Source organism: Physeter macrocephalus, chromosome 14 (genome assembly GCF_002837175.3).
Source record: "Physeter macrocephalus isolate SW-GA chromosome 14, ASM283717v5, whole genome shotgun sequence".
In the NCBI taxonomy this organism is placed as follows: Eukaryota; Metazoa; Chordata; class Mammalia; order Artiodactyla; family Physeteridae; genus Physeter; species Physeter macrocephalus.
The window spans coordinates 80,211,369-80,238,733 of record NC_041227.1 but is presented as its reverse complement, the minus strand read 5'-3'; the positions used below and the strand labels follow the sequence as shown (position 1 = coordinate 80,238,733).

The 27,365-nt window shown below is 54.7% G+C and overlaps 1 protein-coding gene across 3 annotated transcripts in view; it reads right to left on the bottom strand.

Annotated features, from left to right (window-relative positions):
- The window catches only part of MAD1L1 (mitotic arrest deficient 1 like 1), a 350,389-nt gene that overhangs the window by 155,740 nt on the left and 167,284 nt on the right, over window positions 1-27,365 (bottom strand). The gene's annotated exons all lie outside the window — the stretch shown is intronic.

Sequence of the window (27,365 nt, the reverse complement as noted above, 5' to 3'; positions counted from 1 at the left end):
GTCCCAGCAGAGCACCGGGCACGCGGTGCTTTGGCACGGCTGGCGCCCGCCAGGACCACAAAAGCAGCAGCGGCGCACTCACTGCAGCTCCCACCCCCCACCTCACCTGGTTCTTCTCCGGCACCCAGGGCCGATGGCGCGCGGGACACGGAGAGGCCGGCCCCTCCCACGGCCCAGCGCGCCCGGCTTCGGAAGCCCCCCACCCAGCGAGGCAGGCATTGCCTGGGGATTCTCGAGCCCCCTCCTCGGGGGGTGGAAACCGCATCGGAGACGAGGTCCTGCCGATCCCAGAGCGCGAGCCCAGAGGCCGGGGCTGTGGCGCCCACAGCGTCAGGGGCCCCGCTTCCGGGCCCTCCTGGTGGCGGGGGGCATCCCTGAGTGTTTTTCACCATCACAACCCCACCTCCCGGCCAGAGCTGCCGCCCATTTCACCCTCCTGGCGGACCGCTCACCCCCCGCCCACCTGCAGGGCTCCACGGGGGCCCTTCCAACCCAGCCCTTCCGCCACTACGAGCCCTCAACAAGTCTGGCATCTCTACCGGACCCCGCTCATCCCACAGCGCCATCGTGTTTTAATAAGAGAATGAAATTCATGACCCTAAACAGCTACAGAGTCCCGTTCCAACGGCCTCTCCACTCACACGGAGTCACCAGAAGAAACGCAGTGGATGGAGGCAGCAACGTGGAACTGCCGCGCGGGAGGGTGGAAGCTGGCCTCTGCGAGCTGCGTGGCTGGGCCCGGTCCTGGCTGCTCGCTTTCCAAGCAAGTGGGCAGTGCAGAGGTGGGCTGTGCCCCCCACCTCCTGGGGTCCCCTGAGAGCTGTGATGAGCACCGAGGGGTCCCAGTGTCAGGTGTGTCTGGGTTGGACAAACCCAGGCTCAAATCCCGACTCCACCACAAACCAGCTGTGCAACCCTGGGCAGGTGACTTAACCTCTCTGAGCTCGCCCTTCTCACGCAAAATGGGGGCATGACCACCCAAGGGAGGGGCTGAAAGATGAACAAAGATTACTTGATAAACACGAAAGGGTGCCTGCGCAGAGAAGGGCTGGGGATGGTCTCGCACAGCCGTGAGGGCCACAGGAGGAGGGGGGACGGGCCCACGGCTGGCACCTCCACCCCCCAATGCCTGCCTCTCTCCTCCCTGCCCCTCACCCCGCCCCAGGCTCACTGGCCCAAACACGTCAGCTTTTCCTTCCCCCAAGTGATGGTCTCAGTACCCTTGCACCCAGGCAGGTGTGGCAGCTCGCTCACGGGCACAGCACTTTACAGGCCACAAGCCGTCCCGCGTGTCATCCCGCGTGCTCTTCAGAACTGCATCAGGCAGGGCTCCCAGCCTGTGGTCACCAGGATCCAGTGCCGGCGACCAGCTCCGGGACAAGACGGCCGGTGTGACTGTGGCCTCCTCACGCCTGCCCCTCTGAGCGGCTGGAAGGCGAAACCACAAGAGCCTACGCCCACGGGCAAGGCCAGCGGCCACTGGTCTGAGGCCCCAGCACATCCTGGTCCTCCTACCACACGGCAACCCGTGAGGGCCAGGCCCCAGGACCGAGGGGCCTCCTCCCTAGCCTCCCACTCACGTTAACAGGACCAGACTGCTCACAGACAGCACGGGGCTGGCACAGCGGAGCAAAGGGATCCAAGGACATCAGACTGCAGGGAACACTCCCCACCAACCCGAGAGCAGCTCTGAGCTCGTGAGCGGGGTGCCCCTCCCGCCCGCACTGCCCGGGCACCAGCCGACGAGGCTCCCGAGGGAAGGAGGCCACCCCCAGGGGCTGCGGAGGCGAAGGAACTGACGCAGCTTCAACTCCATCTAAAGACAACAAGAGGCAGGAGGGGCGGCTACCCTCTGAGGCTACAGACACCAGCAAACGGGGCGCTCAAATCACCTGACACGTTCTGGAAAACCCACAGCACTCGAGAAAGATGAAATTCACTTTCTCGCTCTGTGTTCACTGACATGGAAGCAATTCCGGGAGAAAAGAAGGGACCCCGTGAAGGAGGGGAGCTGCGAGGGCAGCTCGGAAGAGAAGAACCACAGCCTGGCTGGGCAGCCTCCTGGAGGCCGGACGTCCAAGAGCCCAGCGGGCTGCGTCCCCCCCATGCCCCTCCCCAGGGACGGCTGACGGCGCTGGCCCGAAAGACGATGTCCACCCAGGGCCCCACCCCGCCCTACGGCGCCCCCTCCACTCTCACGCCTCTGGTCGCAGCCCCTAATCCTGCCGCCCTCTCCAGGACGCCTCTGCTCGTGGCGCAGCCCCTGCAAGGAGGCCTGCAGGGCCTCCACTGCCGCCCCTTGACCCTGGCTGGTTCTGGGGACCCGGGCCCCACCTGTGCAGCCCCACAGGTCAAGTCAAGGACACGATGCCCGGGGACACGGGCATTTCTGCCCCAACACTGGACTAGGACATGGCCTGTAATGTCCCCGACAGGTGCTCTGAGTGTCAGATTATCAGGAGAGAAGAGGTTGAAGAAAGGAGAAAGGACGTGGGAAAAGGCGCCACGTCCAGAAGACCGGCGAGCTGCACGCAGCCCGCACGCTGGCAGGGCCGAGGGCTGGCACTCGAGATGCTTCTCCTCCGTCTGCCGCCACCTGCACCCTTCCCACCCCGATGCCACGAGATGAGCCGGACCCAAAGTCCCTGCACGACAGACACGAGCCCCTGCCCGAGACCCTGGGCGGGGCGGGGACCTGGGCTGCCGGGACTCCCTGGGCCACCTGCACCCGGGCCTTCGCCTCCCTGCGCTGGGAGGAGTGGACTCCAGCCGACGGCTGCAGGTTCGCAGGGTCAGAGGCCCCGCTTCCTCGGGTGCGGCCCAGCGCCGACGGGACAGCAGCCAGAGGCGACGTGCCACCCCTGGCGACTTCACCCGCACTCCAGCACCGGGACCAACCGCCCCCTCCCGAGCTCCCGAGAACAGGCTCGTCCTGCCCCACGGGCTCTGCCACGTACGGACCCGGCAGACTCCGCCCCACGAAGGCTGCCCCTCCCCGGTGCCGTGCCGCATGTAAACAGACCCCAACCTCCCGGCGCCTCCTCCCGGACTAGGGCTCCCCCGGGGTGGACGTGGATCTGGTTGATGTATGGGCCGCCGTGCAGGAAGAAGCAGACGTGTGGTGCCTGCACGGGGTGGGGGATCAGATCAGAGAACCAGGACCAAAAAAGCCAATAACCACAGCGGGCGAACTTGTAAACGCACCGCGCACAGTGGTCTACACACACGCACACACGTACGTCAGCAGTGGCATTAGGGAGACACTGTGTACAGCAGCCCCAGGCTACACATGCACTCAGGCAAGCGGCGGGGCAGGCACAGACCCCTGCTGGAAGAGCAGAGCTCCAACCCGGGCATGAGATACACTCCACAGATAAGAGTCCCAAGGCCCGTAAGCTCAGAGTGAAAACAAAATCACAAAATACATATGAAAACAGACGAGCAAACGCAAGAATTAGGAGAATGAAACCCACCATATACAGCAACAGAGTAACTGGGAGCAGAGTAGAAAATAAGGATGCACAGTATGTTTAGAACAACAAAGAAAGATCTAAATTACGAGTAAGGAACAATATGCCAAAGAAACGAGAAGGAAATTAAAAACAAACAGAAATAAAACACAAACAAAATAAAGCTAAGCAGAGTAAAAACAGACCAAATATAATAACTAAAACAGCAATTTAAGTGTGCCTAAAGAGAGATTTCACAAATTGAACAATAAATATAAAGAACAAACAGAAGAACAAAAGACAAAGAGACAGAAAATAGGCTGAGAGACACACAGGGCAGATGGGAAAGTCTTATAGGTTTCTAACAAAATTATGGAAAAAGAGTATAAAGGACAGATGGGGCAACAATCAAGGAAATAACGGTTGAGAAATTTCCAGAATTGACTTTGAAAAATACCCAGCCTCAGGTTCAGAAACCATCACACACCCCAGAGTGTGGGGGGGCGGGGGACATGCCTAGACACAGCCAGCGAAAGTGCACGGTGCCCCAGACACACGCGGATCCAAGCAAGCAGCAGACTCGGGAAGGCATGAGCTGGGGGAGGGTGGAACTGCATCTTCCAAGTGCTGAGAGAAAAGAAAAGTTCACCAGCAATGCAACTTCTCTAGATGGAAGTGCTAATCTAAACAATCAGGACTTCACAGGGTCGCAACACGCCCAGCTCATGGGGTTTGACTAAAGCAGCTGATGAGGAAAAAATATTTAGATGCCTACAAGCTCTAGAAAACAAAGCTGCAGAGAAAGTGAAGAGAGGGCCACCAGGAGTTGCTGAGAGAGATACATGCGCACGAATGGCCTCTGGAAGCACAAGCAAGAAACCTGGCTGCCTCTAGGCAGGTGAGCAAGGTGGGCGGACAGGGTAGCAGGGAAGGCATACTTCTCGTTGTCTTCCCTCTTATAACTTTTACATTTGTAAGATGCAGATGTTATCCACTGAATGTATTACTTACTGAAAAAAATGCAAATTGAAAACAGAAAGTCAGGAAAAAACCCGCTAGAACTAAAATGTAATAAGAGCATTTAAGGGAGTTCCGAGCCTTCAACTGCTCCTGAGGCGGAAAAAGATTTCATTAACTATCCATTCATTAAATATATACGAAATTGCTACAAGAAGAGAGACAGAGAAAAATACAAAAGAAAGAAAAAGAAACATGAAAAAACCTCCAATAAATTCAAAAGAAGGCAAGAAAATGGGAAGGCAGCAAACAATGAGACTAATAAAAAGTACTAAATAAGACGGAAGAAAGCAAAACTAAATCGGAAGAATGAACAACATAAACAGACTAAACTTCCAATTAAAAGACAAGGGTGGGCCATGCCACGTAAAGAAAAACAAGTGTCAGCTCAACCTACTGACATGAAACACAACCACAGAGAGTTTCAAAGCAAAATAAATGGAAAAACATTAACAAAAGAAAGCTGTAGATATTTCAATATCCGACAAAACGTAACAAAAGGCATCAAGTTTCACTACAGGTAAAGAGCCTCATCACAGAACAATAAAAAGGTTCAATTAATTCATTAGGACTATCTGGGAGTTTTAAACTTGTAAGAATACAAAATACATAAAGTATCAATAAAATGGCAAGACTCTAATATGTGTCTAACAGCAACTGACAGGCTGAGCAAAGAGTAAGAGATTAAAATTCTGAAGAGCATTGTTAAAATTTTGATCTAGAAGATATTTATTGAATGCTGCCCCAAACAACTTGGGGTGACACATTGTTTTTAAGCACATAAAGAGCATACATAAAAATTTAACAAGTTCTGTAACATAAAACACATCTCAACAAATTTCAAATGAAGTATATCATTCAGAACTAATTCTTAAACTAAAAAGTGATCAGAAATCAATTCTAAAAAGATTACTAAGAAAACCCAATACATTTCTAAATTTAAAAACATTTCAATTAACAACAGGTCAAATGAAACACCATAAAGGAAATTTGATCATTACACAGAACTGTGTAATGAAAACATAAAACTAGTGTGACTGTTATGAAAATTCCTCAGACTTCCCTGCATTTCATACTTTAACAAAAAGGTTTTTTTTTTTATAAGAAATGGCCAAGCTATACACCCCTGTACTATCTGCAAACCATGCACACACCCACACCCCATCACACACACACCCCATCACACACACACACACACACACACACACACACAGCCAGGACTCTGCACTCTGCACACACGGGCCCCACTACAGACAGACGCTCCCTTGCACACATAAACACATTCCTACACAACTACTGGGATGCAAGAAAAAAGAACTTAGCAGTAAATTTATAAATCTAGTGGTTATATTAGAAAACCTAAAAGCTGAAAATTAATGAGCTATCCAACCAACTTAAAATAACAAAAAGTATAAAACAGCACATGCAGAGTATAAGGATACAAATAATAAAGAGCATAAATGAATAAAAGAGAAAACAAAGACAAAAATATGTCAACAGAAACTTCCCAAACTTACCTGTAAAAGAGAAAAATAATGAAGAGAGTATCTAAGAACAGTAGGACAATTACAAAAGGCATAAGATATGCATAACAAGAATACAAGAGGAGTAGAAAGTAAAAAAGGAGAAGAAATCTTTGAACAATGGCTATTTTCCAAAATGAATGACAGTTACCAAACCACAGATCTAGGAACTTAGAGAATATTAAGATAATTACCCAAAAAACCTATCTAGGCATATCATATTCAAACTTCAGAAAATCAAGGATAGAGAAATCCAAAAGATGCCAGAAACCACGCAAGTGAGATGAGAATGTAGGGAAATATTATAAGCGTTGAAAGAAAAAACCCACCATCCTAGAATTCTGTATCCAGTGAAATTACCCTTCAAGAGTAAAAAAAATAAAAGATTTTTCTCAGACCAAAAAAAAAAAAAAAAGAGAGAGAGAGAGGGTTTGTTGCTGGTGCACCTGCCCTAAAAAATATTAAAAGGCATTCTTGAGAGAGAAGCAAAATGATAGAGGCCAGAAAGTCAGATCTACATAAAGAAAGGAAGAGATTCAGAGAAGGAATAATTGAAGGTAAAATAGAATCTTTTTCTTTTCTTAGTCATAACTGATCTAATGGATAACTGCTCAAAGCAATAGCAGCAATGATGCATTGGGTGCCTGCAGCACCTGCGTACGTGCAACGAAGGACAGCACTGCTATACAGGACATGAGGGAGGACTTGGGAAGACAGTTACAAGGTGAGTGCACTAAACTGTGAAATGGTACAGTGTGATTTCAAAGAGCACTTACTTTGAAATGTGTATTTCAAACTCCAGGGCAGTCATTTAAAAGAATTATTTAGAAAGTGTAATTCATGAGCTAAGAGAGAAGAAGAACTGAAATCATATAAAATGCTCAGTTAACACCAATCATATAAAATGCTCAGTTAACACCAAACAAGGCAGATCAAGAGGGGAAGATAAAAAAGAAACAACGAACAAGTGTCCAAATAGAAAACAGCGACAGACCCCAGAGATACTGAACAAGCGACACCAGCTATCACATCATGTGTGAATGATCTAAACACGCCGATTAAAAGATACTGTCACAATGGTTTAAAAAACAAGATCCCATTATGTTGTCTATAAAAAACCCACATTAAATATAAAAACACAGATAGACTTAAATGTTAAGGGATAAAGATATGCCATGCTAACCTCAATCAAAAGAAAGAAGGCGGCAGGCCTTATTAATCACAGGCACAGCAGACTTCAGGACAAAGAAAGCTATCAGGGATAAAGAGGGGCATTACACAAGGATAAAGGGGTCAATACTCCCAAGAAGACATAATGCTTAACACATATGTGCCTAACAAGAGGGGGTCAAATTACATGAGGCAAAACTGACAGAACTGCAAGGAGAAAGAGATGTATCCACCTGGCATAGCTGGAGACCTCCACACCCCTCTATCAGTAACTGACAGATCCAGCAGGCAGGAAATCAGTAAGGACACAGTTGAACCAAACAGCACCATCAATCAACTGACTGGGTCTAATTGACACTGATAAAATACTTCATCCAACAACAGCAAGATACACACTGTTCTCAAGTCACATGAACATTCACCAAGATAGACCACATTCTAGGAGATAAAACACATCTAAACACATTTAAAAGAACACAGATCAAGCAAGGTAAGCTCTCAGAGCATAATAAGAACAAAAACATCAATGAAACTGGAAACAGGAAATCAATTGAGAAAACAAACAACACCAAACACACGTTCTTTGAAAAGGTAGCAAAAATGATAAACCTCTAAGCAGGCTGACCAAGATAAAAAGAGACAAGACACAAATTACTAGTATCAGAAATGAGAGAGGGGTTATCACTATTAGTCCCATGGACGTAAAAAAGAATAAAGCAGTATTATCAACAATGCTATACCCAGAAATTTTAAAACTTAGATGAAGTGGACCAATACCTTGAAAGACGCAAACCATCAAAATTCACAAGAGGAGAAGTAGAAAATCTGAGTAGGCCTGTATCTATGAAAGAAATCAAATGAAAAATTAATAACCTTCCTAAAAAGAAAGCACCAGACCCATGTGGTTTCCCTGGTGATTTCTACCAAATATTTAAGCAAGAAATTGCTTAATCTCTTCCAGAAAATAGAAGCAGTCATACATACATTTCTGGGTATGATACTGTAATGGTGGATACATGACGTCACGCATTTGTCAAAACCCAAAGAACTCTACAACACAGAGAGTAAACCTTAATGTAACTGATGGACTTCAGTTAATGATAATGTATCGATATTGGTTCATTAACTGTGACCTTTATACCACACTAATGCAGGATGTTAATATTAGGCAAAACTGGGGGGTGGGGGAAATAAGATGGGAGCTCTATACGATCTTCTTGGTTTTTCCATAAAATCTTCCAAATGCAGTTTACTAATTAAAAAATATGCTATAATATGGACATTAACATAACCCTCTGCGCCCCCCACCCCGTCCCCCCAAAGAAAGAAGCAACAAGCAAAAAAACAATAAAAGGCACTGGAGTCGAGGGAGAAGAAATGAGCTGCCCGAGTCAGATGACAGCACATTTCTGAACAGAGTCTATGGAAGTCAAAAGACAGTGGAAGGAACCCTCAAAGGGTGCAGGTGGAAGGCTGCCAACGTAGAATTCTACACTCAGCAAAAAAAAAATCCTCCAAAAATAAGTTTAGTAAATACATTTTCAAACCAAGAAAAACTAAGACAATTCCTCAGCACACATCACACCAAGGGAAGTACTAAAGGGTATTAGTACAGACAGAAATAATATGATCTCATGGACGTTTATGCAGGTGGTAACAAATATGTATAAAAGCAAAGTCACAATGGAAATTGATAAATATTTTGAACTAAATAAGAAAAATACAGTATATCAACACTAAACTATGCATCTAAATTTACAGCCGTAAAGGCATACATGAGAAGAGAAGGTTAAAACCAATCCTCTGCATATACAACGCAAAAAGTCAGAACAAGAAAAACAAATTAAATCAAAGAAAGGTAATAATAAGTATAAAAATAGAAATTAATGAAACAGAATACATACAGTATAGAATCAATAATACCTAAACTTGGCTCATTCAAATGATTAATTGATGAACCCTTGATGAGACAGATCAAGAGAGAGATTAAATAACCAAATAATGAGACTGAAAAAGATATAACCACAGACCATAAAAATATTTTAAAATCTAACAAGATATACTGAACTTCACACGAATTTAAAACTTTAGATAAAAGGATAAAATAGACAATCCTTTAAAAAACAAAGCTTAGGGCTTCCCTGGTGGCGCAGTGGTTAAGAATCCGCCTGCCAATGCAAGGGACACGGGTTCGACCCCTGGCCTGGGAAGATCCTACATGCCGTGGAACAACGAAGCCCGTGCACCACAACTACTGAGCCTGCGCTCTAGAGCCCGTGAGCCACAACTACTGAGCCTGCGCTCTAGAGCCCGTGAGCCACAACTACTGAGCCTGCGCTCTAGAGCCCGTGAGCCACAACTACTGAGCCTGCGCTCTAGAGCCCGTGAGCCACAACTACTGAGCCTGCGCTCTAGAGCCCGTGAGCCACAACTACTGAGCCTGCGCTCTAGAGCCCGTGAGCCACAACTACTGAGCCTGCGCTCTAGAGCCCGTGAGCCACAACTACTGAGCCTGCGCTCTAGAGCCCGTGAGCCACAACTACTGAGCCTGCGCTCTAGAGCCCGTGAGCCACAACTACTGAGCCCACGTGCCACAACTACTGAAGCCCGCGCGCCTGGAGCCCGTGCTCCGCGACAAGAGAAGCCCGTGCACCGCAACGAAGAGTAGCCCCTGCTTGCCGCAACTAGAGAAAGCCCATGCACGGCAACGAAGACCCAACATGGGCAAAAATAAACGATAAAAAAATTTATTAAAAAACCCACAAAGCTTATCATAACTGAATCAAGAAGAAGAAGAAAATCTGAATAGTTTCAAAGTTATTAAAAGAAAAGAAAGCCCCAATATAGAATCTTCCCAACACAAAAACTCCAGGTCTAGATGCCTTTATTGGTGAATTCTACCAAACTTTTAAGGAAGAAATACCACCAATCTTACACAAATTATTACAAAGAAGGGAAAAGAGAATTTCCTAACTCATTTTGTAAGGCCAGAACAACCATGATACCAAAACCTGATAAGGACTTTATAAGAAATAAAAATTGTCAAGATCGCTCATAAACACAGATGCAAAAATCCCTGAACTGCTTATTAGCAAACCAAATAAAGCATTACTTACAAAGGATAACCCACAGACAAGTTTGTTTATTCCTGGAATGCAGTTTGCTTTAACATTTGGAAATCAACTAATTACATTCTCCAAATTAACAGAATAAAAAAGAAAATCATGATCATCTCAATATATGCAGTAAAAGCATTTCATTAAAATTCAACAGCTATTCATGATTAAAACAATAAAACGAAAAAACCCTCCCAGCAAATGAGGAACGGAAGGGACACTCTTCGATCTGATAGATTTCCGCACGACAGTCATCATCTGTGACGGTGGAGGATTGAAAAGGAAGCAAAGCTATTGACACTTCTGTTCAAAACGGTATTGGGGAATCTAAGTAGTAGAATAAGGCAAGAAAAGACATAAAGGTATGAAGATGAGAAAGAACTGAAAAACTATTATTAGTAGCTGACACAACTGTGAACATAGAAAATCCAATAAAACTTACAAATAAATTATTAAAAAAAGTAAACTTAGTAATGTTGCTGGATCAAAGTCAAAATTCAAAGTTCCATTACATTTGTACATGCCGGCAAATAGAGTTAGAAAAAGAAATCCTGGCAAAGATGCCATTTATAATATCATCATAAAAAAAAAATCCCTCTGAGATAAGATGTCTACCTAGAAAACTGTAAAAACATTACTGAGAGAAATTAATGACCTAAAAACGTGGAAGCAAATAAAGATGTTCATGGATCTGAAAACTCAACGTTACAGAGATGCTAGTTGATCACTGCACTCCCAGTAAAGTCTCGGCAGGTTTACTGGTGGAAACTGACACTTGAGGGTGGTGATCGGCCCCGGCAGTCAGTCGGATGACAAGGTGGGGGGGGGGGCGGCCCCCTATCAGAGAGCGAGGCTCAGTAACGACGGCAGTGTGGTTCCCGCGAAAGGCGAGAGAAGCCCAACAGCGCGTGCAGAAACGGCCCAATGCCCAGAGGCGCGATTAGGTTCCTGTAAGCAGTGCTCCGGAGCAGCAGGAAAGGACCATCTTTTCAATAAGTGGTGTCGAGTCGACTGAACGTCCACGTGGGGAGAAAACGAAGCTCACCAAAGACAATAAACCTTTGTGCTGTGAAGTTAAGCGTGAAGAAGCAAAACGTTAAAGAAAACGTTATTAAACGATACATCAGTGTCTTGGGGCAAAGCAAAGCTTTCTTCAACAGTGACTACAGAAAAAAACAATAACCACAAAGGAACCTGCACGTGCATAGAGTAGGTCTCATGAAAATCAGGAACTCAGAGTGAAAAGCTGGGAGAAGATATTTGCAAAACAAATACTTGACGAAGGGCTAGGATCCAGAATATACAAAGAATTCTTACGAATCAGGAAAGAAAAGGCAGATGGAAAGAACAGGCAGTGAATTTGAAAGGGGCTTCACCAAAGCAGATCTCCAAATGGCCAATGAACACATGAAGAGGTGTTCAACCTCATCCATACCCTGGGAGATGCAAGCTGCAAAAAGCACAGGGAGGTAGCTGACCCTCCCTGGAATGGCAGGAGTTTAAAGGAACAGCGATGCAAGGTGGGGGCAAGGCTCTGAAGCAGCAGGAATGCCCGTGCCCTGCCAGCAGGCGCGTAACCGTCACAGCCACCTTGGCGAACCGCCTGACACAAACTGCACAGGTGAACACACGATGGACCCTCCCAGGGGGGCAGAGACAGAACTCAGGCGTGTGCACGTGACCCGAAGACAAATGAAAGAACGATCATGGCAGCGTTACGATCGCGGAGAAATGAAGAAACCAAACACCCATCAACGGAAGAATGAAACGATACGTGAGGTACGCTCATAAAACAGAAACTGCGCAACTGTACCCGGCAACACTATTCTGAGCAACAGAAACAAGCACAAAATATCACATACTGCACAATTCCATGTATATAAAGTTCAAAACCCAGTGAAACTATCTTCCGCAGGTATGTTACACACTGACAAAAAGTTGACAGAAGTATTAAAAAAAGATACCCTGTAGTTTCAGAAGCACGGCTATAGCTGTACAGTCACACTTACGGTAAACAGCTTCTCGGCGAAAACATTCTGCCTGAAGCCCAGCTCCCTGTCCCAGCCCTGCTGAGAGCAGGAGGGACTCACGGGGAGGCTGAAGGAGTCGCACACCTGGTGGGCAGCGTGGCAGCAGAGGGCGGGCCACGGGTGACCCGGACTTCTAGCACAGATCCCAGGGAGTCACATCGGTAGCGAAAGAGGACCAGGAGGGGAAGACGGCAGGGCGGTCCCAGGGAGACCTGAATGTCACACAACATGGCCTGGAACTGGAGGGAGACGCCTGGAGACAAGAGATTAGCCTGGGAATTGTGATTATAATGCAAAGACAGGGGATGGGAGGGGGAAGGAGGGAGCAGGGATGGACCGAAACCTCCATGGAGGAGAAGCAGGGTTGCCCCCGCAGGCCACACTGAGCTGGGGGAGGAGGCTGTCGTTTCTCACCCAAAGTGCCCAGTTCTTCCTCCCGAGAAAACTCAGCTCCTGAGGCCTGAGGTCTTCCAGACAGTGTTTGCCCTAGAATTCTCCTGGGGGGCGCAACAGGAGCCAATGACCCCAATCCTGACCCTCCAGGCCAGCGAGGCCGGGAGAGAGGGTCCAGAAACAGCAGGACAGAGGGGGGCAGCCCGTCAGCGCGGCCTTACCTGGCCCCCGCGCAGCAGAGGCTACGCACCAAGGCCAACGCACAAGAGGCAGCCGGAGATGTGGTCCAAACCCAGGGCGGAGGAAAAAGGGCTCTTGTGACAAAAGTTTCAAAGTAGTCAAAGCTCAGTAACTCCCGTACATGGGGTATAAAAAGGCCAGTTCAGTGGATGATGAGTGAGTTAGAGGGTAATTTTAACAGAATGCAATTCTATTAACTTCCTGGAGAAACCTGAATAAAGTGTCCCCGAACACGTGTCTTGCTTGGCTTCTTCGTAAGGAGTGAAGGCTCATTTGCAGCCACTTCTCGTGCCAACGAGACCCCATCGAACAGGCTTCTCCAGGACAGTCCTGGGCGACGGTTCTGGAGGAGCCGGAGCTTCCACAAAAGGCAGCGTAACCCCTTTAAAAGAGGTGAAAACTATTAATCTGTGCTTGAGGAAAATGCTCCCAGAACAAATCCGACATGGCCCTGGTCACAGCCACCGAGGACCTGAGAAGTTTCTAACCTTCCCTGACGAGCTGCTGTAAAAAGCCCTGATGGCCACGCCCTCACTGCTCTGCTCACGGGTCCGCAGGGGCAAGCGGGCCCTGGACCGCGTAAACGGCCACGCCCTCGGCTCTCAGTGGCTGCTCACGAACCACCTGCTCAACGCGGGATAACAGCGCGTGTCCCCCCCGCCCCCCACCGCTGCTCCTCTCCGTGTGTCACTCCCTGCGTCTGTCGGCCTCCTTCCACAATGGCCCTATCGTTTACGGAGCTCTGGTCTGCCCGGGTCCTCAGAGGCAGAGCAGGTCCGCGGAGGAGAGGGCTGGCCGACCCGAAAGGCAGCTCCCGTGCCCAGGGTTCCGCTTGCGTCCACCCCGGTGGCACCTACCAAGCCACGTCCTGCCCTGCCGGCCCCCGCACAGGGAAGGGCCGAGGTCCCGTCTCACTGCCCCGCGCTCCATGCACCGGGCACAGCCACCTGAGACCTGAGTCACTGTCAGGGCACCCCCCACCCCCCCCCCACCCCCCACCGCCTACACTAGCCCGCGGGGGTGGAAGGGATGAGCCGCGGCTCATCTGTGTTTCTCTGTACTTCTCACCAGCGGCCGCGCTCCTGCAACTCCAACCTCCTAATAAAAAGCTCTCCAACACCCATTGTAGGCAGCAGTGGGATCAATCGAGATTTCCCCGAGCAATTTCACTTAGATTTCACACCGCTCTATTACAAATTCCACTTCATTTGCGTGCACTGTATGATGTGTCCCCAGCATCGCCCTGACCCGGCGCCGAGCTTCCTACAGCAGGTCCTCACCCGGGCGGGCCGGCAGCTCGGGCGCCGCCTTCGGGAGCTGGCGCTTCAGGGCAACACTCGAGGGAGGAAGGGGCCAGGGCCGCCAGCACCATCCCCTTATCGGGTCCTCAGCAGGGAGGGGGCCGTGACCCCCCCCATTCCACGCACTACGTCACACCACACAGAGGTAGGGAGCACAGACAAGGGCACGACCGTGGCGTGGCACGGCACAGCCGGGTGCTAAGCGTGATTTACGCGTCGGGACAGAGAGGAAGAGCAGGTGGCGGAGCGAAAGGCTGCTGCGTGGGCCACACCAGCTCGCTGCAGGCAGGGACAGCCCGTCCCGCTCCACGCCTCAGCTTCCCTGCCTGCAAAACAGGAGCTGAATGAGACGGACCTGGCGCACGGCCGCTCGCGCCTTTACAAAGCTTTGCAGCCTCAGTGGCTTTCTTCACTGGGGGTGGGGACACGGGCAGCTGGTGGCTCACGTGAGCTCAGCGCCGCGTGTGGGGCTGCGCTCGTACCAGGCACTTCCCCCCACTGGCCGGGCTCACCCGGCCCGTCCTTCTCTGCGGGACACTCAGCCCCCGGCACAGCCTGGGACGCAACCGGCACGCGGTAAACTCCCGTCCAGGGGAGAACTGAGTGGATGAGAGGTCGCGTCTTCAGAACCACCACGGACGCGGCTGCGGGCCCCGCTCTCAGAAGAGGAGCCGGGCTCGCTGAGTTGAAGAACTTCCCCTGGTCACCAGACACCAGGGACGGAGTGAAGCTCTGAGCCCAGGGCCGCGGGGAGCCAGAGCCCGAGCGCCGCCCTCATCATCGCACTGACGGGCGGAGGGGCGGGGGGCACTCAGACTGAAACGCTTCATCGCGCGGATCAGAGCGCCGCGCAGCCCCGGGCTCGAGCACCTGCTGCGCGTGGGCAGCCGTCCGGTCTCCGCCGCTCACCGAACCCCGAGTCCCGGGGCGCTGGCGAGACCCCCACAGCTCTGGCTGAGTTAAAAGCAAGAGCTTCCTCAACGTGAAGGTCAAGCGCCAGGCCGGGGCTGCTGCCCGGAGCGCGGGGACCAGCTCCCTCCACCGGGTGGTCCTGCGAGCCGGCTCTGCCGACAGGCCCGGAACCCCAGAGCAGGGCTCAGAGCACGAGCACGGACCCGCGGGGCAGCATCCTCAACGAGGCCTCGCGTCCCAGGTGGAACCTCGAGCCAGCGTCACTCTGGATTCAAGTCCAGGGTGGTGGAGGCCCAGCCAGGGTCAGGCTAGTTCTGAGAGATGCCGGTCAAGTGAAGAGACTGTCCCGTTCTCCAAGAACTCAGCCTGGGGGTGACACGGTGGAGACGGGGTGGGCCTCGGCAGGGGCGGGACGTGACCGGGGCCGAGGAGGAGGAGAGCGCCCAGGGCTGCACGCGGGAGGGAGCGGCGTGGACAGGGCGCTGTCTCCTCCGCAGAGGACATCCGACAGGCTAACTCATTCCCGGGCACGTGTGCACAGACCCGCTGCCCCAGCGCACCCGGGCTCCTGAGGGCGAGAGCATCGCCGGTCCACAGCTCCACAGCGCTCATCCGAGGGCTCCCACGCGCCGCGCCGGGGTCTCCGCATACCTGCTGACGCCACCGCAAGACACGGAGCACCAAAGAGCTCACGCCCCGGCCCAGCCTTTTCACCCACTCGTTCAACAAAGGCCGTGAGCTACCGCCCTTGCCCCAGGCCCTGTGCCAGCCTCCCGCCCACCGCATCCGTCCGCCAGGGCACCAGACGGGAGCCTCCGGCCGAGGGCAGACCGCCCAGACTGCAGGCCCAGCTCGGGTGCCTGTGCGGGCTGTAAGGGACCAAGCCTCTCTGAGCCTCGCTTTCTCAACCGTAAAAGAGACGACGTCTCGTATCACAGGTTATTTGGGGGACGAAGTAAGACCATTTATGGAAAACCCACAGGATCCGTTTTTAATTTCAGCTGCTGACTACTGTTATTAGCCCCACCTCCTTGGAATGCCCCCCCCCCCATACTAGAAACCAAAACAAACAGCGGCTCTTCTGACTCGACCACCCCCTCAGATGAACTACAGCTGCCCGGAGGGTGCCCTTCCCAAGCTGCCGACCGCACAGGAGCCCACTCGGGGGTGTCCGCGTTTCACGGCCGTCTGCCTCGCCAGGCAAAGGTAAGCCCCGAGGGCAGCTGAGACACACTCTGTCTCCGCCGTAGCCCCCGCAGCCAAGGTGGCACCTGGCAAGGAGAAGACTGTGTTAACAACCACGGTACTCGGTGGACGGACTCCACCCGGGCCTCGTCCGGCGCTCCGCGGCCACGTGCCGGCTTCCGTGCCGGGAGGCCCGCCTCGCGCCGAGCCACAGCTCTCCGTGCGGCCGACAGGCTGCGAGGGCCCAGAGGAGCCGTCCACCCTCCTGCCCTCGCTTCTCCGGGCCCTCCCCAGCCTCGGGGGGAGGGGCGGGTAGGATGGCGGTGGTGCAGCTGCGACACCCCACCCGCACCAGGCCCCCCGAAGGCTGCAGCGCCGGGCTCTGTGCCTCGCGGGACCGGGAAGGCCGCGACCCCGCAGGTGCCCCAGCCCTGGGCGCTCCAGCCTCCGGCGCCGACGGCTTCTTTGACGTCAGCCTTGTGCGGAACTGAACGGGAGGCGCCATCTCCACACCCAGTGTCCCCTCTTCAAAGTGCCCCAGGTCACACGGGGAGAGACCGCATGTGTCCTGAGGCTGCGGCGGGAAACAGAGCTCCTCGCCCCACAGCCGCTCCCAGCTTCAGGCCTGTCCTGGAGCCGAGACGCGACAGCCCGTCAGCCACGCTTCCACGGACACACCTCCCCAGGCAGAGAAGCAGCTCGTCCCCGAGGTGACGCTGGGGCCGAGGGCGCTGAGACTGCCCACGAGCCCGGGGACGCCTCAGCAGACGGCGGGCCCAGGTGCCACCTCTTACCCTCCAGCCCCGCCTTACGATGACGGGCGGCGGGGCCCGAGGACTCGGGGAGAAGGTGCTCTAACCCCGCCTCCACTGAGACTGGATTTGGAGACCAAACCACAAAGCCGAGAAGGGGAGGGAAAAGCGACTCGAGCTTTCCTCGACGAGGAAGGCGAAGGGTCTCTGCTGAGCCGCTGCGCGAGCTCGCGGCAGAGGGAAGAGCTGGGTCCCAGGATGCTGGGCGCGTCGGCAAAGGTAATAAAAAACGGAAACCACCTACATTTCCAGCAGAGAGGAGTCTGATTTTGGCACGTCTGTACAGAGAAACATTTCGCAACCCCCGAGGGTTTTATTCTCAAAGACTATAATAAACGTTTGGTGATAAACACAGGACACAAACAGGTCTGTCCGTCCTGTCGTGGCGATTTCCCCAAACACATGGGCAGCTACAGGAACGTGGCTAACGCCACAGCACCTATGGCTGCCAGCCGATAACTACACGATGGACGGACAGACGGACGGATGGATGGACGGGCAGACGGACGGACGATGGATGAGCGGGAAAGGAAGGAAGGAGATGAGACGAAGGAAATGAACACCCATGACTTCAGTGCTCTCTGGGTGAGGGATCAAGGTTTTTCTGCCTTCTTTACACCCCTCTGCAGTTTTCAAGCTGTCCACAATGTACAGCGTCCCAACCAAGGAAAGAAAGGGGCACTGACGATTTTAAAGGAGCCAGGGGTTACGAAGCACGTCACGACACATCAGCCAACCCTGCCTGTCACTCGGCAGACGCCAAACCTGATGCCCCGAGAGGTAACGGCTTCCCCGAGTCACGTGCAACACATGGCCACTCCCCACGGGCGCAGACCTCTCGGAGGACGGCGTCCACAGCCGTGCCAGCATCCCGAGGGCAGAGCGCCCGGGCCCGTGTGGAGAGAAGGGAAGCCGAGCTGTGGGAGATGGCCCACGGGGTCCAGCCAACTCCACCCGGAGGCCGCGCCGCGGGTCCACGCGCTCCCCACTGAGGACACCGTGCTCTCTCCAGTGACTGGCTAGGACACATGAGGCTGCCAGAAACAGAAGTTTCACTTCTTCAGGATAAACGCCCAGAGTGCGACTGCTGGGTCATATGGTCCTTGCAGTTTAGTTTTTTTAACAATTTATTTTATTTATTTATTTTTTGACTGCGTTGGGTCTTCGTTGCGGTGCGCGGGCTTCTCATCGCGGTGGCTTCTCTTGTTGCGGAGCGCGGGCTCTAGGCGCGCGGGCTTCAGTAGTTGTGGCACGCGGGCTCTGGAGCGCAGGCTCAGTAGTTGTGGCGCATGGGCTTAGTTGCTCCGCGGCACGTGGGATCTTCCCGGACCAGGGCTCGAACCCGTGTCCCCTGCACTGGCAGGCGGATTCTTAACCACCAGGGAAGCCCGAGGTTTAGTTTTTTAACAAACCGTCAGGGTATTTTCCGGAGTGCTGTTGCATTTCACATCCCCCCCCGGTGACGGATGAGGGATCTCTCTCCACATCCTCACTGGCACTGGCTGTTGTCCCCATTTTTACTTTCAGCTGTTCTGACAGGTGTGTGGTTCTAATCTGCATTTCCTACCGGCCAATGACCCGGAACACCTGTTCCTGTACCTGTCTGCCACCTGTGCAGGCTCATCGTACATGTCTCTGCCCATTTTCTAATTAGTTCGTGGTCTGCAAATATCCTCTCTCAGTCTGTACCTGTCTTTTCATCTCTTATCACAGATTTCCACACAGGAAGAAGTTTTTAGCTTTTAGTCTAATTTACTCACCTCCCTTTTCACAGACTGTGCTTTTGGTGCCAAGTCTAAGAACCCTTTGCCCTGACCCTGAAGGTTTCCTCTCCCTTCTGAATAAAAGTTTCATACCTTTATGTTTTACATTTAAGTTTGTGATTAACTTTGAGTTAATTTTCATACTAAAGGTTCACTTTTTTTGCTGTATAAATGCCTAAGTGCTCCAGCACGATTTACTGAAAAGGCTGTCTTTCTCCCCCTGAACTGCTTTTGCATCTTTCTCAAGTATCAGTTGACCCAAAGCAAGCAGAAAGAAGGAAATAAGCAAGACTAGAGTACAAATAAATTAAATAGAAAGTAAATAGAAAACAAGAGAGAAAATTAGCTGAGCCAAATGCTGGTTCTTTGACAAGATCGATAAAATCGATAAAGCTTTAGTTAGACTGACCCAGAAAGAGAGAGAAAAGATTCAGGTTACCGCAACGAAGAATGAGAGATGAGACAGCATCCCAGACTTTAAAGAAATAAAAGGCATTAAAGGAATACTACCAACAACTGTACTCCAAAAGTTAAACAGCCTGCATGAAATGAACAAATTCCTAGCAAGACACTACCAAAACTGACTCCAGAAGAAATAAAAAGCCTGAAGAGACCCATCGTATTAAAAGACTGAACCAGCCACCAAAACCTCCCTGTCATCCCTGTGCAGCCTTGCCTGTCCCCTCCCCTCCTCCTGGGGCTCCGGTGGCAGGAAGGTCGAGCTCTCCTTGGAGGCCCTGTTATCTCTCTTCCAGGGTTTCTCTCCGTCGCTCAGACTGGGTCATTTCTATTGCTCCATCTCCACGTTGGCTGATTCCTTCCTCTGTTCCCTCATCCGTTACATTTTTATCCCAGTTACTGTGTTTCCAATTCTCATGTAAAGCGTCCCGTCTCCCAGCGCTCTGGCTGGGCGGGGGCAGCTGGCTTTGCCGTCTGCACCCTTTGGCAGTCCTGGCTGCTGACCTCTCCAGCTCCGCGTCTGGGACAAGAGGAAACAGCAAAGCCCGAGAACTGATCACGTGTTGCTCCTTGGGTCCCGAGGTCCCCAGCCTCCACCCTTCTGAGTCTTTTATGTTTGTTTTGTAAACAACATCCAGGGTTTTAGTTGTACTTAGCAAAAGAAATGGGGAAAACCGAGTCTGCTCCATCTCCCTGGAAACAGAAGTCTTAGCTGTTCTTTAAAGTCACTCATTCAGCAAGTAATGGGCACCACGGAGGTGCTGGGCGCCACAGCAGACGGCACCCGAAGCGGCGCAGTTTAGGAACAACAGGTGTCTAGCGCTACTCCGGCTCACAGGTGACACTCAGCACGTGCAAAACTAAACCAGGTGAGGAAGGGCGTTGAAGGCGTCTGACTCAGGTCCCTAAACCCTCTCTGCCCAAGGAAGGCAGGACTCCAGCAGAAGGGTACTATTTCCAGGTTGCAAAGTCACCACCTATCACCAGTGTGGCCCACAGGGGGCAGGCGGGTAGGGTGCCCACCTGCCACCAAAGCTCCCCATGTGGATCCAGTTCTGTTCCAGCGAGGCCTGCACACCCAGAGGTCAGGAAGAACCCCCTGGCAAGGCTGCCGGGTGCCGTCTCTACTGCCCAGAGAAAAAGACCCCCCCCCCACACACACACCTAACATCCACTGCAGGTAAACTACATCCCGTGATGGCATCAACACGCCTCATTTATCCAACAAACACTTAGCAAGTCCCATTGTCTGCACTCTGCCTTTTCTTCTTCCGAACAGTGGTGTTGGGACTTCCCTGGCCGTCCAGTGGTTAAGACTCCACGCTTCCACTGCAGGGGGGCACGGGTTCGATACCTGGTCAGGGAACTAAGATCCTGCGTGCCGTGCGGTGCAGCCAAAAAAACCCCAAAACAACCAAAAATACAGTGGTATTAACAGGCAGAGGACACAGCCACCAGCTGACCCCTGAGCCAAAAGTTACCTTTACCAAGAAGACAGGCTTCCGGGGGATACAGCCCTGTACTTACAAAGTCTGGTCTCTACGTTTTGCACTCTTTTTATTTATAAAATTGCTTATGCAAAGGTATTACCACGCATAACGTATTCAATTATGCGGTGTAAGATGCGGCCTTAACGGAGAAAACTCAAGTCAACCACACAGACCCCTCAGGAAATATTAAAAAAAAAAAGACTCTGTCACTGACTTCCAAATGTGTTTGAATGCACACACCTCTCACGATCCATAGGGACGCAATATAAATATATAAAATAGTGCTCATCTCATTTCCCCCGCTGTTTTCTTGCATAATATGCCTGGAGCTGACACCTTTCTCCTCCTCAGTGGCAGGGCCTGCATTAGCATGTAAATAGCTGGCAGATACAAGGAAATGAAAGCAAGGAAGAGCTCTTTAATTAACTGTAATCCTCTGAAAATCCAGGCAGCAATCTGCTCTGACAGTTCTCCCAGGTCTTCCTCAGAAGGAGGTCCCGCCAGCCCCGCACGGAGAGGGCCGGCGTGGAAAAGGGACATTTGGGTACCTGGCCCACAAACGGCTGTGCCATGACTGTCACCTGGAATCGGGGGATGGTCCGCGGAGCAGAGCCTGGGCGGACATACAGGGCCCTGCCAGCTGGGGAGGGGAGGGGAGGGGGGCGGGTGCCGGCTGGGCCCCCAACCCCAGTCCCAGCCGACCCTGCAGGTCTCCCTGCCTTTTCCTTAAAGGGCGGGGCGGGGCGGGGCCGGGCGGGGGGATCAGCACTGCCGCAGGCCTCCTGCCAGGCCCCAGGGAGCTCTGGGGTGGGCGCATCTGACTCATTCCTGCTTGCAGAGACAGCGCTGAACCAGTGAGGACAAGGCCAAGGGGGACCTGTCACTGGAAGACGCCGCACACACCTCCTTCTGCAGCTGGCGGCTGGCGGCTGGTGGCTTTGGGGCCGAGCAGGGGCTTGGGCACAGCCGGGCGGCCGGCACGCCGCTCTGAGAGCGCGGGTCCCACGGGGCAGTCGCTGCCCAGTCTGGCAGTGGGTGGACGGAGGACGTGTCCAAAGCCAGACAGACGGGCCGAACAGGGAGGGCCAGTGGGGACAGGCCCGAGGTCACACAAACCACAGCGTCACGGCAGTGCTCACGGAGCAGGGACCGCGACCACGGCTGTTCTAGGGGTACCACCACCACCACCCCGTTTTCTCCAACGGTGAGAGCGAGCCGCAGACCGACCGAGACCGCGGCCAGGACGCGCGAGGCAGTGGCCGCGGCACCGATCCGAACGCACGCGCTCTGGGCCCAGGCGCCACAGGGTCCAGGTTTGGCCCCAGGGGGCCAAGGTGGCCAAGAGAGGCCATCTGCGCCTGTGCTGGAAGGAGGGGGAGTGCCACAAACACACTGGAAACGGGATTTTCAAAACACAAGACGAGATCCCAAGAGAGACGGGCGGGCGTGCACGCTGAGCTGCTGTCCCAGAGATCGTGAACACGGTTCAGCAGCAGAGACGGCCTGGAGGTCCCAGGCCCAGGCTAACCCACCAGGCGACCTGGACAGGGCTCTTCTCAGCTCCCGGCTGCAACGGTCCTGCCTGTGCTGGGGCGGGGGGGGCCACCTCCCCCCGCCCCGCTCAAGCCCGCTGGACTCCCTCAGAGTGAAAAGGGGCGAGGCAGGCACGAAGTCGCCTGCTCCAGTGAACGCGCGGACACGTGGAAAGGAGGCTGCCACGCCCGTCTCCGTGCGACGGGCAGGCAGGCGCTGAGAGGGGAGGAGAAAAGCAGGGCGGGGGCCTGGGCCTGCACTTGCCAGGGGAAGCACGCGCCCCAGGCCGCAGAGCTGGTAGCCAAAACTTGAACTCGGGCCTCGGACTGCGCCCGCGCACCGAGGTCTCCCGGGCAGAGCGAGGGCACACCGCCCCTCCGCAGCCCCCGCCCTCTGCGCGGCTGGCCGGCCATGGAGCTCGGTCCCCTGGGCTGGATCTGGGAGGGACAGGCCGTCTGCCCACCCGCAGGCCACGGAGTCAAGGTTGCAGGCGGCCCCCGCAGAGCGCGGTGTTCCCGACGTGCGGTGCCACGAGACGGCCCTGCGGCCCAGTCGCTCCACGCCCCGCAGGAAAGCCCCACGGAGGCCAGGTTCACAGCCCCCCGCCACCAACGCTCCCTTCGTACGTGCATCTCGCGAGCAGCCCAGAGCCGTGCGTTCGGAGCGCGGTTCCTTCAGAGGCTCGCGGGTGGCTCAGCGCGGCCGGCTTTCCAGGAGTAAATCATGCTTCGGTAACCAGCAACGTTTCTTTCACCGGAGGTTAATAAAGGTCACCGGCGAAGGCTAACCAGCGGCTCTAATTTATTTAGAGACGTTCATAAAGCTGTGGAGAAGGTCCTTTAGAGCAGCGTATGAGAGCCCCGAGGAAGCCCAGAGAAGAGCCCGTCACTGACGGACGTGCAGGCCCAGGGCAGAGGCGAGGCCTAGCGGAATCCCTCGGAGGACGGGGAGCGGAGGGAAGGGGCTCGACCCCCAGCCAGACGCCACTTGTAGGCCACGGCCCCAGGGGTTCGCCGGGCCCCAGGCCCGTCCCGGGCCTCACGCTCTCCGCTCGGGGAGCGTGTGGCGGACACAGAGCAGTCAGCGCGCACGGTTCTCTGGGGGTCCCAAAAGGAGGCCAAACCACCGCCCGCCGGCCCCCCCACAAGCACGTAGCCCTCAGAGCCTCCCCGGCGGCACAGGGAGGGGCTGGGAGCAGGCAGGCTTCCCTCCCTCCAGCGGGGCCCCCGGCCCTGGCTGTTCGCTACGCCAGGCCCCCGCCCTAGAATCGGGGTCTCTGAACACCGCCGGGGGGTGCAGGGACAGGCCGCGTCCCCTGAAGCCCCCACCTGCAGACCCCTCCCGAGTCTCCGGAGGCTGGCTCCCCCCTCCTCACCGGCGTTCACCTGCTGGTCCCAGCTGCACAGCCCCAGCTGGCAAGCACCCTCCCACCCCCCCGGCGGCCTCTGCAAACCCCGGGCCGCCTCCTGCTCTTCCTCAGAGGCGCGCCGCCCACCCTCGGCGGGACGCTGGAGGACGCTAAGGAGAGAAACCTTTAAACGCAGCAAAGCTTGCTTGACACCCCTAGTCCGGAAGAAGCCAACGAACCTGGGAAGCGGCGAGGCCAGCCACGGCCCAATTCCCGCGCGCTCTGCAGAAAGCAGCCCTTGAACACGGAGAGCGCCCCACACAGGCTGGAGGAGCGCCCGCTAGAGCTGAGAGCCCCTCGTGGGCCTCCACCTTCAAAGCCTGCCTCGCGCTTGACACTGACCCGATACGGCAGCGATGCCTCGGTCAGCTAAGGGGCAGGTATCAGTCACCCGCAACCGAGGGGCCGACACCCAGCCCCAGGCCAGAGAAGGCGGGACCCCCTGGACCCCACTGTCACCCCAGACCCCACAAGCACACAGACGACAGGGCAGGACTGGCCCGGTGCCGCCTGGGAAGCCAGGTACCTGCTGGGCACAGGGCATCGGCGCCCGCGCTACCTGACGCTGCCCCCTTGCGCCCACTTCACGGCTGGAGACCAGGAGCCTCGGCCACGCTGGGGAGGGGGGTCCACGATCCGCCACAGACCCCCAAGGGCACCCGCCGGGCTTCTCTTACCGCGCCCCGAGCCTGCCGCCAGCCCCGCTTCCCAAGCCCCAGGTCCCGCAAGTGAACATTATCGCCACCTCTCCCCATTCTCCAGACACAGCGCAGCGCTGGAAATGACCTACGGCAAAGCAAGCACCACGACTCTGGAAAGGGACCCAAGGATGTGTCCCGCTCCGCCACAGCCGCGGCACCCAGTGCGCGCCCCGCACACCCGCTTGTTCCAGTCGCCTTGAACCGCGCCGTCTACCCGCGGCCACGAGGAACACCGCGGAACTAATTCTGGAAGAAGGTCCTCCCCGCCCCCTCGGCGTTTTAAGAGGGGCGGTCTGGGTCTCTATGGGCAAAATTAAGCAAAAGAACATTGGCTCCAAAGCACGCTCCCTGCATTTGACTGTTTTCCGTCCGATGACGGATGTCACCTAATACCTTCCAGGCCGAGCACACCTGGGTCTGTAAACACAGATCCCATCACGTGGCTGTTTAGTAACTATCGCGGTGGCCAGGGCTGGTCCTCGTCTGCTGGGCCTCGTGGGAAAAGTAGCCTACCTGAGCTAAACAACCGGCTTTCCAGAGTGAAAACACACACGCTCACACGCGCGTCCGCACCCACGCACGCTCACGCAGACCCGTGTGTGCACGCCCATGCGCCCACACACGCTGACAGGCACGCGCTCCCAGACACCCCGACCAGACGCGAGGGGACGGCGCGAGGACGGAGGGCGGGGCCCAGGGCAGAGTCAGTCGCGCCTGCCCGGACTCGACCTGCCCTCCCGGGCGCGCTCCTCCACCTTCCCCAGCTAGGACTCCTCCGCCACGGGAAGCGAGCCTGCAGATCCCAGCTTGCAGCGTCTTCACGGTGACTTTTAAACAGGATTTTCAGGAAACGTTAATGAAGGTAAGGTAAACCGAGGACTACTGACCGAAGGCCTGCTTGTCCCAGGTCCCACACCAGGCAAGGACAGACGTTTACCGGGAAACAAACGTGACGGACGAGGACAGATGCCGGCCCTGCACGGCCAGCGGTGGGCGGGTGGGCCAGCTCTGCTGTGTGTCCCGGAGGTGCAGGCGTTCCCACCCTGCGAGGGGCCGGCCTACAGGAGGCCGGCGCCGCCTGGACAAGCGGCTGAGCACGGCGGGGCAGGAGCGCCCGGCCCAGCCGCCCCGCCCCGCCCCCCCACCCAGGTGGCCCGCCCGCCCGCCCCCCCGCCCCCTTCCGGTGCCCACCCCACCTACAGCCACACGCACCCCCCAGGCCAGGCCAGGCCTGCTGCTGCGCTCACTGTGCTCTCTGTCTACGTCATCATCACTGGGCACGTGTGGAACTGCGCTGCCGCTTTCATCGGGCTCTCCCCTCCCTTGTACTGTCAGCAGTGAAGTTTCTGAGCGATTTTGTGTAGCAGGGTAATTTTTAGGAACACACGTGTCACGTTACAGCAGAATCGACCGTAAATGTTTGTTGAACTACCACATTTTTGTGAATATTAGTTTACACTTAAAAAATACTTTCAAAGTCACAGCTCCCAGAGTCACTCTCTGGGTTGGTTCTGTAGGGCGGCTGGGGGAGGGCACAGGGCGGCTGGGGGAGGGCACAGCGGGTTCCTTCCCCAGGACAGGAAGAGAAGGTTGAGAGAGGTGAGGGGTCTGGATGCGAGAGACAAAGGGTACAGAGCGACAGAGTTTAGGCTCCAACTGTTTTCTGAGTTGCAGTCCCAGGCTCTTTGTTTTCCCCCAGAACAGAGAATCTGGAGCAAGTCTGCCCCAAGAATGCCACCTCCCCAGCCCAGGTGCACAGGGAGGGCCACGCTGGCCTTTGGGTACCAATACGCCTAGGGCAGCTACAGGTCCCTCAAGAAAAGAGGTGGAGAAAAACAGGCATCCAGGGAGGAAGAGGAGAGGGGAGCAGCCCAGGGGGGCCATGGGCTCCTGTGGAAGAACAGCTGCCCTGCACCCCAGCACAGGAAGTCAGGCCAGACTGGGGGCACCGGGCACTGCCCGGCGTGGGTGGTGGGGACACTGATGTCACCATCCCCTTAAGGAGAAGTCAACCACACAAGTCACACCCACCTCACTGAACACCCCCTGTGCTACTGCCACCTCCGATGCCGCTACAGCTCTCGGCTGAGCTGAGTAGCCAGGAACCATCCCCACGTTAGGGGTGAACCTCAGAGAGTGCTGGGGGAGGCCTGGCTTCCTGGCCCGACAGAGGCAGCCTAGGGTGGGGGGACGATGGAGCCAACGACGGGGAAGGCCCGGGGCCCCAGACTGAAGACGTGGGACCCGCCCCCAGGGTGTGAGTGCGGGGTCCCTCCAGGATCCATAACCTGGGCAGTGAAACCAAGGACAGTGCAGCAGGGGCGGAGGTCAGGCCCGCCAGGCCACGCCTCCCCAGGCCAAGGGCAGACAGGCCCGAGCCAGAACAGCCGCCGAGAGAGGCCGGTGGCACCTCTAACATCTGAAATCATCACCAAGAGTGGCCTGGAGCCAATTCAAACACCACCAGCAAGATGCTGAGGCTATTTTTAGCAGCAACACTCAAGAGGCCGCCTGGCAGGGAAGCACGTCTTTGAGCGTGACCATCAATTTTCACCTGCAGCCAACTTCCTTTCCTCTCAGGATGAAGGTTATTCAAAGGTCTGGATTTCTTCGAAATGGCGTTAAAAAGAGAAGAGGTCTCCACGACCACAAGAGGGATTTAAAGCGCACACAAGGAGACTCGCGGCCAACGCAGCCTCGTCCTCCCAGGGCTCCCAGGCCCTCCCGACTCGGCAGGGGCCCCAGGCCTGCGCGCAGGCGTCCTTGGTGGGTAGAGGCCCCTCCCCGGGCCTGGCCGGCCTCCGTCTCCCGCGTAGTCAGGGCTCCGCTTGGCCACGGCCCCTCTTCTCCAGTTCAGGCGCCC